Source organism: Sus scrofa, chromosome 13 (genome assembly GCF_000003025.6).
Source record: "Sus scrofa isolate TJ Tabasco breed Duroc chromosome 13, Sscrofa11.1, whole genome shotgun sequence".
In the NCBI taxonomy this organism is placed as follows: domain Eukaryota; kingdom Metazoa; phylum Chordata; class Mammalia; order Artiodactyla; family Suidae; genus Sus; species Sus scrofa.
In genome coordinates this window covers 26,299,925-26,313,036 of record NC_010455.5, presented here as the reverse complement: position 1 = coordinate 26,313,036, position 13,112 = coordinate 26,299,925, and the positions used below count along the sequence as shown (strand labels likewise).

General features: G+C 46.9%; 2 protein-coding genes across 8 annotated transcripts in view; both read right to left on the bottom strand.

The window, feature by feature from the left end:
• The window catches only part of ZNF662 (zinc finger protein 662), a 42,572-nt gene extending 39,518 nt beyond the window's left edge, over positions 1 to 3,054 (bottom strand). Inside the window, exon 1 of the mRNA XM_013981527.2 lies at positions 2,988 to 3,054. The gene's annotated coding sequence lies outside the window, so the exon portion shown is untranslated. The remainder of the gene's footprint in view (positions 1 to 2,987) is intronic.
• Positions 1 to 13,112, bottom strand: part of ACKR2 (atypical chemokine receptor 2) — a 37,924-nt gene that overhangs the window by 16,470 nt on the left and 8,342 nt on the right. Inside the window, exons 1-3 of one of the 7 annotated variants that reach the window (XM_021068497.1) lie at positions 6,751 to 6,905; positions 5,923 to 6,020; positions 427 to 535 (exon numbers count right to left, since the gene is read on the bottom strand). The exons of 1 other annotated variant lie outside the window; for it this stretch is intronic. The gene's annotated coding sequence lies outside the window, so the exon portion shown is untranslated. Of the gene's footprint in view, positions 1 to 426; positions 536 to 1,597; positions 2,150 to 2,987; positions 3,126 to 5,922; positions 6,021 to 6,750; positions 6,948 to 13,112 lie in introns of those variants that run through there. 5 more of the 7 variants (XM_021068498.1, XM_021068499.1, XM_005669401.3 and 2 more) reach the window with 5 other exon arrangements.

Here is a 13,112-nt window from a genome sequence, read left to right as displayed (position 1 = left end):
GTGGTACATATACACAATGGAATATTACTCAGCCATTAAAAAGAACGAAATACCAGCATTTTTAGCAACATGGATGGACCTAGAAATTATCATGCCAAGTGAAGTCAGTCAGACAAAGAGACACCAACATCAAATGCTATGACTTGTGGAATCTGAAAAAAGGGACACAATGAACTTCTTTGCAGACCAGATACTGACACACAGACTGTGAAAAACTTATGGTTTCCAAAGGAGAGAGGTTGGGGGGTGTGGGGATGCGCTGGGGGTGTGAGATGGAAATACTATAAAATTGCATTGTGATGATCATTGTATAACTATAAATGTAATAAATGCATTGAGTAATAAAAAATTAAAAATTAAAAACTAAAAAAAAAAGGCAGGGCTCCCACTGCATGGTTTTCTCATGATAAAATATATAATACTTACAGCAAAGGATTTCATGGAATTAAGTGTAGTGCCATCATTTTAACAGCTAACACCAGTGTGCTGGGCGCAGGGACCAGGAGCTTCTTATATTTAACCTAGTGTTTAATCTCTATAAGAAAAATGTGAGGATTAACTATCATTAGTCCCATCTTATAACTGAGTACACTGAAGCACAGAGAGGTTAGGAAACTGGCCCAAGGTCGCAGAGCAAGTAATAGACCAAGAACTAAAACTCAGAGTCTATGTTCTTAAGTTACCTTGCTTCAAACAAAATGCTCTCACAATGACTTTATTAGACAAGCTCTATTGTTATTCCCATTTCACAAATCAGGAACTGAGGCTCAGAGAGGGAGAGTAACATGCCCAAGGACACACAGCAAGTGTACGGCAGGATTAGAAATCAAGTCTCAGCAGTTGGCTCTAGACCTGGAGCCCTTAATCACACACTGGGAGCTGCTGGAAGCCCTCTCAGACTCACAGGAGTGGCAGATGCCTCTTCACAGTTCCCCATGGGAAGCATGGCACTTAGATTCATTGCAAGTGAATAAAACACAATAAGAACAATACTAACCAGTTCTGACATTTACATGGGTCTCTTTTATACCCAGGTCCTTTTATTCCCGGCTCCTTTGTGAAGAAGTGGGCAGGTGTCCTCCCTGGTTTCACAGGAAGCTCAGGGCCACATCACAAGACAGGCAGAGCTGGCCCTAGAGCCCTGATCACTGAGCCCTGGACCACTGCACACACTCTGTGTCTTTACATTTTTAACATGTCTTTTTCCTGATTACAAAACTAACATATGCTCAATGTAAAATGTGGAAATACAAGACAAAAAAGAAAGAAGAGGCTTAAAAACTCCCCATAGGGAGTTCCCGTCGTGGCTCAGTGGTTAACGAATCCAACTAGGAATGATGAGGTTGCGGGTTCCATCCCTGGCCTTGCTCAGGATCCGGCCTTGCCATGAGCTGTCGAGTAGGTCACAGGGCGGCTTGGATCCCGCATTGCTGTGGCTGTGGCACAGGCTGGCAGCTACAGCTCCAAGTAGACCCTTAGCCTGGGAACCTCCATATGCTGCAGAAGTGGCTCTAGAAAAGGCTAAAAGACAAAAAAAAAAAAAAAAAAAACCTCCCCATAACCCTATCCCCCTCGAAAATAACCCTTGGGAACGTACTGGTATATCTTGTCTGTTTTCATGCCCAGAGCCCCATCTGCTGCACTGCACTTCCCTGGGTTTGTGGACTCAGAGCTTGGCTGGAAGAGATCAGTCTTGTCTGCACAGGGGAGGAGGCCCCTTGAAGCTTCCTGCTCCCTGGGATCTGTGAGGCCCGCCCACTCCCCATGCTCCCTGGGACCCCAACATTACTCACTGTTTCCTGGCTCTTATCTGGGATGTTTGTAACACTGATAAAATCACAAAAGCAACCCCTCCTCCCAAATCTTATACCAATTATTAAAAACTAAGCAGTTTTACAGCACGACTCTTCAAGGAGCTACTGCTGAAGATTTTCACATATTTCCCGAATCGTTTTGGCTTTTTTTTTTTTTTTTCCTTCTCTTGCTGCCTGAAATTTCACCACTCGCTCCTCACATTTGCATTTCAGCATTATGCTGGGGTCGAAATGAAACACCCTCCCACTGCCACTGTCCCAAGGAAGACTGGTACACTCAGCATGATGCAGTCTGGAAAAATAGACATTCTACAGATTAGTCCCCCCCCCCATTTTTTTTTTTTTAATGGCTGCACTTGCAGCATATAGACGTTCTGGGGCCAGGGCTGTATCGGAGCTGCAGCTGCAGCAATGCCAGATCCTTTAACCCACTACTACCCACAATGAGAACTCCCTCTGCAGCAACCAAAGCCAACACAGTCAGATTCTTAACCCACTGTGCCACAGTGGGAACTCCCAGATTAGTTCGTGTCTTGATGGCTGAGTAACCCTGGGCAAAATTACTTAACCTCTCTGAGTCTTAGTTGTCGTACCTATAAAATGCCTCCCTGGTGGCATTTTTATAATTAAATAAGTGCCTGGCACCTAACTATTTGCTCCTTTCCAGGCCCTAAGATGACACTTAGCTCAAGCTGGGATGGATAAGAGGGGATCCTGGGACTATTCGGGGCAGATGGAGAGGACTGAGAACTTGGTGGGGGCAGCAAGAGAGGATGGGGGAGCAGCACAAGGAGAGAGTGTGGCTGTGCGTTCAGCCCTGGGTGGGGTGCCTATAAAGGCCTTCACATCTGTCTCCATCAGAGCTCAGCCCAGAGGGGAAAGGGGGTGCCTGAGGTCACCTAGCCATGTCTGGTACCAAATCTCAGGGGCTTGCAGAGTCCACAAAGCAGATTCTCAGAGCCAGAGTCAAGGGGACAAGGGGTACCACCTTGCTCCCCAGCTGCTGGGGCAAGTACTTCAAGAGCTGCCTTGGAGAGAAGCACCACACGCAGCCCAGTTAGCACCTGCCTCACCACACACCTGTCCCCACTCTCCATGCCACTGGATCCAGTCTCTCCATCCCTGTGGCCCCTGCGTAGGGTCCACCCCATTCCAAGAGAGGCTGTAACCTACCAGAGTCAGACCCGCTTGCCCGGGGATGTCCACCTGCACCCAGGAGGAGCACAGCAGCGCCCAGGAGGAGCACAGCAGCTTCCCTTCTTCCTCAGGGAGGTGCAGTGGGAGTGAGTCTCTTCATAAGCTCTTCCCCACCCTGGGCAGCTTCCAGCACACATCCTGCTTTCCAGCTGGAACCCTTTATGCCTGCCCCACCTCTGCTACACAGCCACAAGCTGTTTCCCTAATTGAAAAATGAGTCAAGCTGAAATAACTGCCCCCGTGAAAGAGCATTGCCCCCCAAAATAATCTAATTACTCTGGAAAACACTGTGTGCCCAAACACACTTCTTGGCATGATTTCCCACAGCTGGGCCAAGGATGCTAACAGCCTCAGGCCAGACCTCCAGACCTTTGCTCACCCTGTCCCCTATTGAGGTGGCCTTCCCAACCTGCAGCTTCAGTGGTCCTGGAGGGCACCAAGCCACAGCAAGATCCTGCCCCCATCGGCCCCCAACTCAGCTTCTTTCTTCTTGACTCCTTCTGAGCTGTGCTGTGTCTGCTTCAGCCACAGTGTCAGTGATATTCTCACCTCCTAGATGTAACCAACCCACCTTCCCTCTTTCCCCTTCCCCGCTCCCCCACCACTCCCATCATGGCCCATATCTCTGTACAGCTAGCTGTCTGTCCACCTCTCTGCTCCAGACTGGGTCACATGCTCCCAGGCCAATGACTATATCTGACCCCACCAGCCTGAGCCCAGAGCCAGGCAAGGGCAGACTGAATGAACAAATGTGTGTGTGCAACACACTGCCTGCCATTTGCTTGGTAGTATGAGGATACCTCTCTGCTAGGACAGCACTTGTGCACCAGGGTCAGTGTCTCAGCCACCTTCACTTCCAGCCCCACTGGCAGCCTGACACACAGCAGGTACTTGCTGCATGCTCATTGTCCCTACCTGAATTGAGCAGTAATTGAAGAGCAGAGGCTTACAGGCCTGGCATCAGAGTCACAGAGAGCTTGAATCTGGCTCTGTGTGTACCTGCTGTGTGACCTAGAGATGGTGGCTTTACCTCTCTGATCCTTGGTTTGCAGCTCTTTAATGGGGGCAGGGATGGTGCCTCTCTCAGACAGGCATGATAAGAACTGAATGTCCCCAGAAACATAGACAAAGACTTAGACATTTGCCTTTCTCTGGGGTCAACAGGGCACCCAGAGTGGAGACCAAGCCTGTGATGGCTTCTCATGTCAACAGACGGGAGCAGGGGACCTTCCTAGTGGGTGGGTCTCCAAGTCTCTCCAGGCCAAATGCTAATTACCAATAGGGAGAATAAGGCCACAGAGCGTCCTTCTCAGTACATGAAACCAGAGGGACCTGACTTCAATATGGTTCGTTACTGGGAGGTAATTTTGATCGCTTGGTCAGGTGGTGTCTGCCAGGTTTTTCCACTATGAAATCACCACTTATTCCTTTGTGCTTAAATATCTTGTGGGAAGGTACTTTGAAATTATGCAAAAACCTGTTATGCTTTTACAACTGATTTTAGCTTGTATTTGATGACGTTTTCATACAAATAGGCCTTCTTCCTATTTATTTACTTTATTTATTTATTTATTTGCTTTTTAGGGCAGCACTCTCGGCATATGGAAGTTCCCAGGCTAGGGGTCGAATCGGAGCTGCAGCTGCTGGCCCATGCCACAGCCACAGCAACCTGGGATCTGAGCTGAGTCTGCACCTACACCTCAGCTTACAGCAACACTGGATCCTTAACCCACTGTGCGAGGTCAGGGATGGAACCCGCATCCTCATGGATCCTAGTCGGGTTCGTTAAATGCTGAGCCACGGAGGGAACTCTCCCTATTTATTTGTTTATATCCATGTAGACTCATGAGTATTCATTTTATTCCATTATTATCATCATTTCTTTGGTTGTTCAAATCATCCTCCTTTGAAATATCTTGTTCCACCTGCTTCCTGTTGACTTGATTTTCCAGCCACAGCCCATCAAACACCTACTCCCAGGAAGGCAGGGCAGGTCATGGGGGGAGCTGAGTCTTTGCATGAGGGGCTAGGTTTCCCTGGAAGTCACTTCCCAGCAATAGCTGGACCTTTTCCAAGGATGGGCAGGTTCCAGTCAGGGGAAATTAGTCATGGCTCCAGAGCCAGGTAGTTCCAGGCAGAGCTGGCCAGGTAGGCCCAGGTCCTTCTGCTGTTTTCCGGTCCAGCATTCTGCCCTCCGTCCCAATCCTGACCCTGCCCATAGCAGCACCAGCCAACCTCATGCCCTGAGCTTTTCCTCCTTGACTCCTCCTTCTCTGCTCTGCTGCATGAAGAGAAGTGCAGAGAAGCTCAAGTGGCAGACAGCCGGGCAACCCTTACCTAAATTCCTTCCTACCGAGGAACTGCTCTCCACCCAGGGGATAGTTACCAGCTGTCCTCCGCTGGCCCCAAGGGCAGCCAAGGCACAGACTGCAGTGCACTGCAGCAAGGAAGTCAGCCAAAAAGTGGGACTTTCCATGTCATCTTTACTAGGCTGACATACTCCTAACTCACTGCACGGTCCACGGATTACAGTGAAAAGTGGTATCACATTTTCAAAACACCTGCTCCTCTCTTCAGCCAAGCACTGACTATGAACCTGTCAACCTTTTGTAATTGCCTCTTCCCTCCTGTCCTCCACCAGCCAGTTCTAGGTCTGCTTCCCCCAGAAGCCTCCCCAAGCATCTCCAGGCCTCCCTGGTGCCCTGCTCTGAGCTCCTCAAGTCTCTAAAGGGCAAATCTGTCCTGCAATGACTGCACAGTCCCAAAGATCAGGGGCCTTGTACATCTGCATGCAGAGTACCCAGCACTACCCACACAGAACAGGAACCAGAGAGCCAGTGATTTGCGGGTGGAGCCCAGTCAGCTCTTGACAAACTGACTTTTAGATGAAAGAGACCCGATTTAGCCCTACCTCAGCCTCTCACTTGCTGTCTCTTTCTCTCCATTCTTCTGTATTCTTTGGGCCGAGTTCACCCCATTCTGGGCTCCAGGGTCTTACAGTTGGAATTCCTAAACAGAAACATGCCCCTGAATTTAGAAGTTCTCTTAGTGTCTCTGTTTAGCCACCTCGATTAGATGTTGTGCCAAAATCTCAGACCAGCTTCGTCCTATCATGTTCCACTGACGGCTCAACAGGAGGAAATGTTCGTCTCACCTCTTCCATTTCCTCTTTCTGCACCGACCCTGCCAGCAAGCCCCCTCCAGCCACCCCAGACACATGTTGTCTCCCCTCTTGTACATCTGCCCAGAGTCTCATGTTCAGGGTCTTGGGGGCAGGGGCTGCTTTCAGCTAAGGTGGGAGGGTGTATATAAACTATTCACCACTTTCCAGTCCCTTCCCTTGATACAAACACATTTGTTTGAAATCAACATATTTATTCATTTATCAAAATACCTTCCACTGGAGTTCCTGTTGTAGCGTAGTGGAAATGAATCTGACTAGGAACCATGAGGTTGCAGGTTCGATCCCTGGTCTTGCTCAGTGGGTTAAGGATCCGGCGTTGCCGTGAGCTGTGGTGTAGGTCACAGATGTGGCTCAGATCCTGTGTTGCTGTGGCTGTGGTGTAGGCCGGTGGCTACAGCTCCGATTGGACCCCCAGCCTGGGAACCTCCATATGCTGCAGGTGCGGCCCTAAAAAGGACCCAAAAGGAAAAAAAAAAAAAAAAAAAAGGCAACTCCTTATAGGTCGAAATAAAATATGCACTCAAATCTCTGTCTCTGGGTCTGTGGGACACTTACCTATATGCTCTATCCAAGGATTGTCCCTTTGTGTTGCCACAATGCTGACCCAAATCCAAGGGTACAAATTCCTTCTATCAGAGAGGACCACGCTGCCTCCTCAGATTCCACAGGACAGTGGGTCCCAGGAGAAATGAAGTGGAACAACACAGAGGCTACTTTAGGAGAGGATCTGCTCCACCCAGATATTACATATCGCAGTGGGAAATGTGGCCACAAAATGAGGAAACCATGAGATATGTAAATCTGGTAAGAAGTTCCTGTTGTGGTGTGGTGGTAGCTCCAATTAGACCCCTAGCCTGAGAACCTCCATATGCCATGGTGCAGGCCTAATACGCAAAAAAAATTTTAAATTAAAAAAAAAACATTAATTGGAAATATGATGAAATGTTTGGAAGCAGTCCTGGGTGTGGGCTGAAATCTGCAAAAAGGAACATTTGCGTGATTTTAGGAAGGTGACTGAGAAAACTTCCAGGGCCCTTATTTGGCCTAATTCCAGGCCTCCCTTCTAGAGAAGTCATCCTCCTGGAGGTGGAGGGCTTTAGGCGCACAAATGGGCTTGAGAACCATTCATATAAACATAGCACATTAGGAGTTCCCGTCATGGCTCAGTGGTTAATGAATCTGACTAGGAACCATGAGATTGTGGGTTCAATCCCTGGCCTTGCTCAGTGGGTTAAGGATCCAGCATTGCCATGAGCTGTGGTATAGGTCGCAGACATGGCTTGGATCCCACGTTGCTGTGGCTCTGGTGTAGGCCAGCAGCTATATAGCTCCGTTTCAACCCCTAGCCTGGGAATCTCCATATGCCGTGGGTGTGGCCCTAGAAAAGACAAAAAGATAAATAAATAATAAATAAATAATTTAAAAAATAAACATAGCACATTAGCCACCCAGCAAAATTAATATGCCTCCATGGCTCAGAGGAAGTGGAGACCACCCTGCTAGACAGCAGGGCAGGAGCAGAACTTAGACTGAATGGCAGACCTGTTTCCACCTGAGCAGATGCTTTTGCCCATAACCCACGGTAGGAAATGCATTTCACCTGGCAGTCTCTTGCACAAGTTTCACAAAATAATAATTACCCTTACTGCCCTCAGTGTGTTTTGATATTTTCAATTCTATTGTGTCATATTTCTTAAACGCTGAACATGCCACATTAACTGATTTCACAACTCGCTTCTAGGTGGTGACCCACAGTTTGCAGGACTACCGTCGAAGGTATCCAGAAATGAAACAATGGGGACATAGTTCCAGGCTTTTCCCAAATACCAGGAAAAGTATTTACCATCAGCCTCTGTGTCCTATTCAGAGTTGCAAGGTGTGCTGGGCTGTGCCGGGAAACCTTCTAAAATTCTGTAAAGCGAAAGTGGTTCCTGTGTCCTCACTCAGTGACTGCTACTACTTTTACTTTCTTTGCCACACCCTATACCACTTGTACTATGTATGAATATTCTAAATCAACTCATCACTTTTTAAAACTTAAATACTCACACAAGCCCTGTCTATTGACAAAAATCAAAGGTTTGAAGTTATTCCCAATGCAAAATAAAACAAAAACACAATTATGAGTATAAAACATACCTTCTGTGTTCCACCTTAAATCTTAGAGCTAGTGGCCCTCCCTGCACCGCTCCTTTCACAGGAAGATGATCCAGCCTCTGTATAGCTCAAGCTATCCTTAACCCCTAGAAAGGCTTCTATTATCCCTCTGTCTGTCCATCTCTCCTGATAAGCAGCATCATTTTCGTGGCTAACAGCATTTCAACTTGCTTAATCTTCACACCAGCCCTATGAATGTTCAGGTCACTCCGTTTTACAGATGAGAAAGCAGGTATGGAGAGATCAGGCAGACTTGCCCATAGCTAGGAAGAGATGGAGTCAGGTTTTGTTTTTTGTTTGTTTTTGTTTTTGTTTTGGTCTTCTTTTTAGGGCCACACCCACAGCATATGGAGGTTCCCAGGCTAGGAGTCTAATAGGAGCTGTAGCCACTGGCCTACCCCACAGCCACAGCAACTCGGGATCCGAGCTGCGTCTGCAACCTGCACCACACTCATGGCAATGCTGGATCCTTAACCCACTGAGCAAGGCCAGGGATAGAACCTGCATCCTCACGGATGCTAGTCATATTCATTTCCACTGAGCCACGATGGGAACTCCTGGAGCCAGGCTTTGAACCCAGATCATCTGACAGCAGAGCCTGTGTGTCCAGCTACTATGTTATACTGTCCCTCTCTGAAGTTGCCCATCCCCAGTCTCAGCCCTAGTGTTGCCTCTTACAGGACACCTTCCAGGACTACCATCATAAGATTGTTCTTCTCTATTTCAAAGCCCTCACTTCTTGGCTGTTTAATTCACTTGAACGCTAATCATAAACTACTTGGAGGAGTTCCCGTCGTGGCGCAGTGGTTAACGAATCCGACTAGGAACCATGAGGTTGCGGGTTCGGTCCCCGCCCTTGCTCAGTGGGTTAACGATCCGGCGTTGCTGTGAGCTGTGGTGTAGGGCCCGGTGGCTACAGCTCCGATTCAACCCCTAGCCTGGGAACCTCCATATGCTGCAGGAGCGGCCCAAGAAATAGCAACAACAACAACAACAAAAAAAAAAAAAAAAAAAAAAAAAAAAACTACTTGGAGACACTGCCCCTACCAGGCTGAGAACCTCATGGAAGGATGGCAACATCTTACTCCTCTGTCTCTCTCTGGGTCCAACAGCTTGTCTGAGGCATTGCGGGCCTCTCTCTTGGGCCCTATGACCTCTCCTTGTGTTTAACAAACACCCAGCACTCTTTGCAAGCTGCCAGCTCACAGGCTGGTATTCAGTGAAGCCCTGGGAACAAGGGGGGTAAGCATAGATGAGTCAGAGAAAACAAAATCAAGGGGTCTTAACCTGGAGTCCACAGATCCCCAGTGGATCCACTTGTGGTATGCAGGAAGTCTGTGAACTTAAATGGGGGTGAGATTACGTCTTTATTTTCACTGGCCTCTGATGGAAATTCAACATTTCTTCAAATGGAATTCACCCCATGACTCTGTCATCAGTAAAATTACTGAGTTTCCTTTCACATCATCGTTGTGGCAGCATTTCAAAACATTTACAGTCGTCACTTTCTGGAAAATCTGGTTGTTTTCAGACCCACTGCTGTATCTTGTATTTAAGACATTCATAAATAAACACATATATAGCATATATCATGCCACAATTGGGAAAAAAATATCTTGGTATTTGTATTTTAATAGGATTGGCATTTCCTGGCAATTTCAATAGTATCAGTAGTCTTATGTGTTTCACCTTATGCTTTTAAGTCATTATTCAGACGTGCCTATAGGCTTCACCAGAGTGACAGTGGGAGCCATGGCAAAAAAATGTTAAGAACTGGGTTTGGGACTACAGAGACCTTAGTTTAAACCTTAATTCTGCCATTTACAAAGCAAGTTACCTGAGCATCAGTTCCCTCATCTGTAGAACAGGGATTACTACCTACCTTCCTGGATTAGCATCTAGCATCTGAATAAAGGTGATACCAAACCCAGCCTAACCTGCCTGGTGAGGCACATAAAGCTGGGGATAGTGGAGCCCTCAGTTTCCTACCTCTCCTACCAGGTAAGTCATTTGTCCTTTCAGTCTGGCTGAGACCTCCTCCCTGTGACAGGACAGAAAGCCTAACTTCAGACCCTTCTTAGATACTCTATCCCATTTCTGAGTCCAGAATCACACCGCACTCCCCAGACTGGCTGACATTATTAGGCTCTGAGGAGAGACCAGTCACCTCCCTCCTCTAAGCACTAATATGCATTTCCACATTTGCCCACGGGGCGGGGCTGGTGCACACGCTTAACCAGGGCAACGTGACCAGGAGCAGAGCCAGAACACTTCACTGAGTAGGGATCATCCTCCAACCCAGTCCCTGCTTCCTACCCTCTCCTCCCAGCCCAAATTGTGCCTGACGTTCAGAAAAGTGCCCCCTCTGTGCTCCTTTCCAGTAACCTACTACTCTAAGAATGGTGATGTCTATAATTCTAAGATGATAGAGTAGCTTTGCCTGTGTTTAAACTTTATTTAAATGTAGTCATACAGAATATATTCTTCTGTTTGTTTTTGTTTGACTATGTTTGTGAGATTACAGACAGTGGTAGTTCATGCCCATTGCCCTATAGGTTCCATTCAATAGTTTATTTGTCCATTTATCCGTTGACTTGGCATTTGAATAGTGTCCAGTTTGGGGTTTGTTTGTGGCTGCCGGGTAGAGGCTGGTATCCATGCCTCCACCCATCCAAAATTGGTTTGGAGCTGGAGACTAATGATAACATACACCCACCAAATGGATTTGAAAGATTAGTCACATAGTAAAGCTTTCTGGGGAGAGCAGGGCCCAAACTCAAGCCAATCTGTTTGCTTAAGCAGAAGGGGCAAGTGGCTCTAGTTTTTACTTACAGTGGTTGGAGGAGAGGGGTCCAGGATGAAATCTCCCTCTCCCACTGGCTGGTGTTTGAGTGGTCTTAACTTCCCACTCATGCCAAGGAAGGGAGTTCCTGGATTTTCTTACTGGCATGTCCAGGAGGGGGGCAAAAAGGAAAAGGGCTGTGATGGGGCTTGAAGGCCATCGTGGGCAAACTTCAAAAACAGATCTAACTCTTTATTATAGGGTTATTACAAGTATTACTGCTATGAATATTCCTTTATAAGCCTTTTGGCAAACATATCACATACTTCTAAGGTGCATCTCTAGGAGTGCAATTGCTGGGGAATATGTTTGTCTTGAGTAAATACTGCCAGTTTTTCAAAGTGATTGTGCCAAATCACATTCCCTTCAACAACATTTAGAGTTGCACCAGTTTGTTTATCCACTCTGCAGTTGGACATTTGGTTTGTTCTCAGTTTTTTATGATTACAAATAAAACTGCTATAAACATTCATATGCAGATTTTTGAATGAATAAAAGCTTTTCTTTTCTCTTGGGTAAAAACGAGGCATGGAACAGCTAGGTTGCATGGTAAGTGTATGCTGAGCTGTGTAAGAAACCAGGCAACCTGTTTTCCAAAATGGCTGTCCTATTTTGCATCTCCACCAGCAAAATATACCAATTCTAATTGCTCCACACCCTCCTAAGTTCTTGGATTGGTCTTTACTTTCAGGCATTCTACTAAGTGTAAAGCAGTATTTCATTGAGGTACTAATTTGCATTTCCTTAAGAACTAAAGTTATTGAGTATATTTTCAAATGCTTACTTGCCATCCATATATGTTCTTCAGTGCAATGTCTTTTCAAATCTTTTGCCCATTAAAAAAAAAAAAAAAAACAGGGGAGTTCCCATCGTGGCACAGTGGTTAACGAATCTGACTAGGAACCATGAGGTTTCGGGTTCAATACCTGCCCTTGCTCAGTGGGTTAAGGATCCAGCATTGTCATGAGCTGTGGTGTAGGTCGCAGATGCGGCTCAGATCTGGTGTTGCTGTGGCTCTGGCATAGGCTGGCAGCTACAGCTCCAATTCAACCCCTAGCCTGGGAGCCTCCATATGCCACGGGAGCAGCCCTAGAAAAGGCAAAAAGACCAAAAAAAAAAAAAAAAAGTTAAAGAGTTGGGAGGGAGGTTTGTTTAATGTAACATGACAAGCAAACCCTAAGTAGCATAACGAGTACAAAGAAATTTCATCTTGCAATCAGGATAATTTGTAATAAACTTTTTTTTTTTTTTAAGGGCCTCACTTGCAGCATACGGAAGTTCCAGACTAGGGGTGAATCAGAGCTGCAGTTGCCGGCCTACACCACAGCCACAGCAATGCCAAGTCTGAGCTGCATCTGCAACCTACACCACAGCTCATCACTACACCAGATCCTCAATCCACTGAGCAAAGCCTGGCACTGAACCTGCGTCCTTATGGATACTGGTCGGGTTCCTTTCCACTGAGCCACAGTGGGAATTCCCTGTAATTAATAACTTTTGTTTGCTTTTTTTAGGGCCACACCCCGAATCAGAGCTGTAGCCACCAGCCTCTACCACACCTCACAGCGAGGCCGGATCCTTAAACCACTTGCCTTAGGCCTTGTTCTAGGATCACAGATTTTTTTTTTTTTTTTGTCTTTTTGTCTTTTTGCCATTTCTTGGGCTGCTCCCATGGCATATGGAGGTTCCCAGGCTAGGGGTCTAATCGGAGCTGCAGCCACCAGCCTACGCCAGAGCCACAGCAACGAGGGATCCGAGCCGCATCTGCAACCTACACCACAGCTCATGGCAACACCAGATCCTTCACAGATTCTGGTACATATGTGCTATATGATGTCTGAGGGTGGCCTGGACTGCAAAGGAACCCAGGACATAACAATACTTGAAAATAAGAAAGCAATGGACAAGTACGAAAGCA